This window comes from Cricetulus griseus, chromosome 4 (genome assembly GCF_003668045.3).
Source record: "Cricetulus griseus strain 17A/GY chromosome 4, alternate assembly CriGri-PICRH-1.0, whole genome shotgun sequence".
Classification (NCBI taxonomy): Eukaryota; Metazoa; Chordata; class Mammalia; order Rodentia; family Cricetidae; genus Cricetulus; species Cricetulus griseus.
In genome coordinates, this window is record NC_048597.1 from 160,917,545 (window position 1) to 160,924,714 (window position 7,170).

The window sequence follows — 7,170 nt, forward strand, 5'->3', positions numbered from 1 at the left end:
GGCTGGAGGAAAGGACATGGGAGTAACAGTTTTTATTTTTAGCATGGTTAAAATTCTGTAGTTGGTGATAATGGTTGCATGCCTCTGCAGTATGCTTTGAGAACCACTGAACTGCACAGTTTGAAGGATAAACATAATGGGATATGAATTACTTCAAATAAAGCTATTATAAAAAGGCATTATTAGTCAGTATGGTAGCATATACCTGTAGATCTAACAATTAAGAGACAGGAGGATTATGGTTTTGAAGTCACTTATGGCTACAAGAAAGACCTCATTTCAAAAATTATAGTATTATAACATTTATGGGTTCATGTGAGGTGTAGTCATTTATCAATGAAGATTTGTAATAATGAGAAAAATATTTGTTGTCAAATCTTGCAATGTACAAATTCTTCATAGAATTTTTGTTTGTTTGATAAAGTTTGACTATATAACCCTGGTTGGCCTGGAATTTGCTATGTAGAAATTGGCTGGCCTCAAACTCACAGAAATTCACCTGCCTTTGCCTCCGGAGAGCTAGAATCACAGGTATACACTACCATGCCCAAGCTCTTCATAGTATGTTGACACTAACTGTTCTGTTTAGGTCCAGGAACTCTTACTGTTCTTTATTGTTAGGTACCTAGTTGCTGGCTAGTCTGACTGAGAACAAGCTCTCAATGGTCCTGTCACACAGAATGCCATAGGTCTTAGGAATGTGTTCTTTAAAAAAAAAAAAAAACAACCGATACAATCTCACTTCTCTAGTTCTGTAACATGCAGTGAGGGCTGGTGTGTCATCACCACACTGTCATATTTCACACCAACAAGGAGATCCAACTCTACTAACTCTCCCAAAGGATGTTCTTGGTGATGACCACAGATGTAAGTCATAACCATACTATACAAAATATGAACAAAACTATATACCATGACCATAATAAATTGATGCTTTGGAAAGTTGTAGTATGAACATTGAAGGATGCATTTTTCTGCAACATCTCTCTATATACTGCCACCTGCAGGGGAGGTAGATGAAAGACACCCAATGGAGAAGAGGGCAGTATTTGCTTGGAGATGGTTTGAGATTAATGAGGAGGAAGGTTGGGGGTGTGGTTTGGAGGTAGAAAGTGTGCCTGGAATATCCTAGGCCATGAGTTTGATCCATAGAACCATAGTACAGAATGTTAACAAGGAAGAACAGGATGTGGTACTTTTCATAGAATCAAGAGGAGACATTCACCAGGGACTGTTGGCCCAGAGGAGGAGATGATCCAACTGCACTCAGGGATGTCTCACATATGACACAGAGCTTCCAGAGGGGATGGAATGTCATGCGTGAGAGTACTTGAGTATCCATACCACTTTTGAGTACTCTAGAGTGAAGGTTGGACACAGACAGTAGTGGATGCTTAGGTCCATACATATCATTTAAACCAAAAGACAGGTGGTGTGTCTTAGGTAGTCTAGAGTTCTAAATTCACTTTGTATCTGACATGAGTGTCACCAAAGTAAGTGTGAAGACACGGTGCTGTCAGCCCAGTCATGTGTAATCTCTTGAAATATACTGCAACTGTTAGAAGAAGCCATTCACCTGACAGGCGGACTCCCTAGACCCAGGGTCCACTTGTGAGAGCTGTGGGCAACCACATTGGTACAAGTCTTTGGGGCAGCTGGTCAGGGTGAAGCAGAAGAATATCTTGAAGGAGAAACAGGCTTCAGGGGCCCCACTTGGAGGATAGTGCTAGCTGGCCTCAGACACCTGAGAAGATGCGTTGGTCCTCAGAGATGTGTGGGGTTTGAGCCAGGGGGCCTGTGAGTTCTGATCGAGGGGCAGGACTGTGTTCAGGCCCACTTCTCATCACCACTTGTATTAGTTTTCTCATCACTGTGACCAAATACCTGACAAGAAGCAAATCAAGTAAGGAAGGGTTTCCTTTGGCTCACATTATAAGGTACAGTTCACCGGGGTAGGGGAGACATGGTATCAAGGACAGTTCAAAGCTGTGGTGGCAGGAGTGGCTGCTGGTTCACATCTCCACAGAACAGAAAGCAGAGAGAGGACAGGATGTAAGGCTAGACTACACATCTGGAGTCCCACCTCCCACTTCCTCTAGTTAAGCCCTTCTTTAAGGTTACAAATCTACCCAGACAGCACCATCTGTTGGATACCAAGTGTTCAAACCCAACAGTCCATGGGCAACATTTTACAAGACATAACACTACCTTATTGTTGGTAGTGTATTGAGTGTATTGAGTGCAGTGTGTTGAGTATATTGGTTTAACCAGTCTTGTCTGTGGTTTCTCGCTCTGAAGTCAAGCGTCAGGCTCCAGGAAGAGCACTCATGCAGCTGAGCTGTGAGGTAAAGCAGACCCTTCCCCATAAATGTCATTTTACTTGTGAGAATTTTTAGAATAATAAAAAACCCTTGATTATCTTGATTCAGTTTTTATATGATATTTTCCATTAATGCTTGGGGCATTTCATATGTGCATACAAGATTTTTTGATTGCAATCACCCCAATTTCTTCCTCTAATTCCTCCCAACTCTTCCCAACTTCACGCCTTTGTTTGTTTGTTTAAATAAGCTTCTGAGTCCAGTAGTGCTGCTTGTATATATGTGGGTGTAAAGCCATCCACTGGAGCATGGGTAATCTACCAGGGGCCCTAGAGAAAACTGAGTCTTCCTCCTTCAGTAACCATCAACTGTCTATGCATCATCAGCTAGGTAGGGATGGGGGCTCATAAACTGATCCAGTTTTAAAAATAACATAATGTTTTAATTGGTTCTTTGGGAATTTCACATCATGCACCCCAATCCCACTCATTTCCTAGTCCCTCCACATCTGCCCCTCATGGCTGTAGCATCCTCCTCAAAAGGAAACTTAGAAACTGTTAACTAAAAACAAAACAATTCATCCTCTCTCTTCAACAGGACACCCGGAGCTCAGCCCAGTGCTTGGCTGTGGATCTCTGCATCTGCTTCCATCAGTTACTGGATGAATGCTCTCTAATGACAATTAGGATAGTCACCAATCTGATTTCAGATTGTATGAGTCAGCCAGGGGGTCAAGGTCATGACAGGAAAACCCACAGAGACAGCTGACTTGAGCTCATGAGAGCTCACCAACTCTGGACCAACAGCTGGGGAGCTTTTATGGGACCTACCTAGGCCCTCTGCATGTGTGTGACAGTTGTGTAGCTTGTTCTGTTTGTGGGGCCCCTAGCAGTAGGAGGACAAGTCCCTGGCATTTGAGCTGGCTTTTGGGAACTCAATCCCCAAGCTGTGTTGCCTTGCCCAACCTTGATGCAGGGGGAGGAGCTTGGTCCTGCCTCAACTTAATGTGCCATGCTTTGCTGATTCTTGTGGGAGGCTTGCCCCTTTCTGAATGGAGACATAGGAGGAGTAGATTGGGGATAGAGTGGGGTGACAGAGGAGAAGAGGGAGAGGAAACTGTGGTCTGTATGTAAAATAATAAAACAAAATTTAATAAAAAAGTTTAAAGTCATTCTATATTCCAAACAGTTACGCGCGCGCGCGCGCGCACGCGCACGCACACACACACACACACACACACACACACACACACACACACACACTCTATGTTTTACAAATCTTCCTTTCCATTCACTGGCCTATCTTCTTTTCAAAAGTATCTGGAAGAGTAAAACTTCTCAATTTTGTTGAAGTACAATTTGTTAATTGCCTCTTTTATATCAGGTTTAATGCCTAATTTATGAAAGACTTAGTTCTACTGAAATTCATTATTTTTATTTTAAAATAGATTTTGTGGTCTATTCTAAGTATTCTTCTAGCATGTATTGTTAGGATCAAGATTTATTTTTATTTTGCTTTTAGTTCGTGAAACCAGAAAAGGAACAATGAAAAAGGGAAAGAGGACTCTGCAAGACATGAGAGTGGACTCTTGGAGAGGAAAATTACACATGCTGCTGATGGGGAGGGCAGAGCACATTATCAAAAATTATGTATAAAAATGTCATGAGGAAAACTGTTACATTGTTTCTTAATTAAAAAAACAACAACAAACGTTTAAAAGAATAAAAAACTGAGCACCGGCATCCATCTCTCTCTGCTTCCTGAGTGTGATGTCATGTGACCAGCCACCTCATGCTTCTGCCACCGTGCCTCTTCTACCTTTGGACTGTGAACCAAAACAAACCCTGCTTTCCTTAAGTTGCTTTTGACAGGTGTTTTATCATAGCAGCAAGAAAAGTAACATGGCAGAGCTATGGAAGTACAGGGCAGAACTGGATGGGACGAGGGATTTGGTGGGTGTAGGATATACTCTAGGATTGCTGTGAGGGCACTAAGTGAGCAGAAGCTGCCAGGCTCACTGCCAGCCTGAGCAACCGAGGGACTGGAGCACCATTCTCAAAGTGGGACATCTCAGTGAGAAGAAGATCCAAGGACAAGATCAAGTATTCTACTTTCAGCCTGGTGGATGTGAGGCAACCTAGTTGTTGTTTGTTTTCAGCCCTCTTGCTCTTTACTCTTTTGGGGAACCCACCACCCAGCTCCCAAATAAATCACACATGGAGACTTATTCTTTTCATAAATGCCTGGCCTTAGCTTGGTTTATTTCAAACTAGGTTTTCTTAACTTAAATTATCCCATCTATATTTTGCCTCTGGGCTTTTCCCTTTTCTTACTTCTCTACATCTTATTTTCACTCTTACTCTGTGGCTGGCTGTGTGGCTGGCCCCTCGTGTCCTCCTCTCCTTGCTGCTTCCTTCCTTCCCTACCACATTTCTCCTCTATTTGTTCTCTCTGTCTGCCAGCTCTGCCTATCCTTTCTCCTGCCTTGCTATTGGCCGTTTAGCTCTTTATTAGACTATCAGGTGTTTTATACAGGCAAAGAACTACAACTTCACAGAGTTAAACAAATGCAGCATAAACAAAAGCAACATATCTTTACATAGTTAAACAAATGTTCCAGAGCATAAATAAATCTAACACACCTTAAAATAATATTCTACAACACAGCTTTGCTGCAGAGTTCCTTGACTCTAGCTGCTGAAGACATGAGGCTAAACTGTGCCTGGACACACAATCACTTGTGGCCTCTGTCCTTTGAGGAACTGCCCAGTCTATTTCTTCCTGTGGCCTGTGTTTTCTAGATATTTACTCATATTGTCTAACAAGTCTGGACTGGGAAAGCTTAGGAGAGGCTGGTACTTGAGAGTGGACTAAGTATCTCCCCCAGGGCTGGCCACCATATTCTTGGAGATGTTGTCTGTCTTGGAGATGATATCTGAGACTGAGAAGGGATCCTGCCTGTTCTACTTAGTCCCAGTATAACATGCTGATATCATTCGACTATGTTGAGCTCAGAATTCTGGGCTACAGAGAAGCTAGGCTGCCACTCAAAACTCCCTGTAACACACAAGACACCATTCTTTTCAGAAACCCCAGCTGAATCCTGGAAATGCTTCACAAACATCCCAAGCACAGATGTAAGGAAAGACAAAGAAATCTGAAGCTGACACCAACAGAATGAGTGTGTGAATGAGTGAGAGCAAGATATCAAAGTAAAGAGGCCGTGGGCTAGTTCAGTAACCAAATATCCAGAGATGAAAAGGATGTGTCCTGGGCCGGGGCTATGATGAAAGGTCACCTTCAATAGGAGACTTCTTGTTTAACCTTTTTCTGCATATCACATCCACCAGGTGAGGTGGTATAAAGCTTTATGTGGTCACAACAGTACACCCACATTGGTCTGAAAGAAAACTGTGATGAGGTAGTGGGGATGTTGCAGTATAGCATGGAAGGACCATGGATGTTGGTCCAGGGTCCTGTGGAGTTTTGAATGGGAGATTTTTTTGCATGTGAATGGATCATATTTATGTCTGTAGACTCTGCTTAGTGTTGGCTGGTGTAGGCAGCTAGTGATTGGAAAGCATTTGTGGCACCTTCCTGCGAACTGATTTGTGGGGAAAATATAGAGGGGAGGAAGAGAGGCATACAGGGAACCAGCTCCTATAGAGGCTTGGAAGTCTCCAGGTAGACTTTAGAGGGAAGAATGGGGGAGAGAGAAGGGATCATGAATAGAAAGAGAGGACAGGTGATGTCAAAGAATAGCATAGAGATGAGTGGAAGGTCCCCATAAGGATCAGATGGCTGTCCTGACAGGCATTCTGCAGGCCATAAAGAGAAATTAAAGGGCAGCTCTGCGGGTCTATACTCCTCTACCTGCCAAGCTCTTGCATGTGCACATTGATAATTATGGTAGAGATTGTGCCTTGAGCTGGCAACTTTGCCAGCATAATCACACGGCAATCATATGTTCACTGCTGAAGTATGGTCCTTGGACCAGTTAACATCAACATCATTTGATGTGCTAGTTATCTGTGGCTCTACTGAAACTAATCTCTGTATGCCATGACCTGCTATTACCATTCAAGGCTGCTGCAAGCTCTGACTTAGGTTCTGCCATGGAGTGACAGTGGCAATATTGGCAGGGGCTCAGTCATTTGAGTGGTTAGTTAGCTGGGCCTTTGGCTCTGTTGCTGAGGTAGCTCTGTCCCATGGCTTCTGGGAGGAGGATTCAGTTTCCTCCCTAGGGTCTCCCCACAAGGCCGTTTCAGTGTCCTCACAATATGACAGCTATCTTCCCTCCTGCAAAAATAATGATCTCAGAGACAAAACTTCATTTTCCTAGTCTTAGACAGTCATCACTTCCACACAAAGTATGGCCACACCAGTCAACTCTATACAGTGTGGAGGAAAGACTATGAATAGTCTACAATGCTATGAGTTGCAGGAAGCAAGAAAAATTACCAGATCCAAGCGTAAGTCTGAAAAACGTGTTTCACACACAATTTCTCAGGCCTAACCCAAGATCTACAGAATCAGAAGAAACCCTGAGGGGGATATTTTACAATTGGCAGCAGCATAAGCTCTGTGGGTGATTCTGATGGATGTCATGGTTTAAGAATTCGTGTAGTGATGCATGAAACAGTCCCTACCTTCAGATTGCTTGTGGCCTGTCTTAAATGACCAAGCATCATGGAACCGTGCTGGACCAGCATGAGGGGAGAAGGTAATGAAAATTTCCCTGGCTGAGCTCTTCTGGCTCCCTCTTTTTCATTTCTCTCTCACTCAGGCACTCTGCTGTAACCTAGTCTCTTTCTTGTTACTGTTAGCTCCCACCGTGCTTACTCCTGCC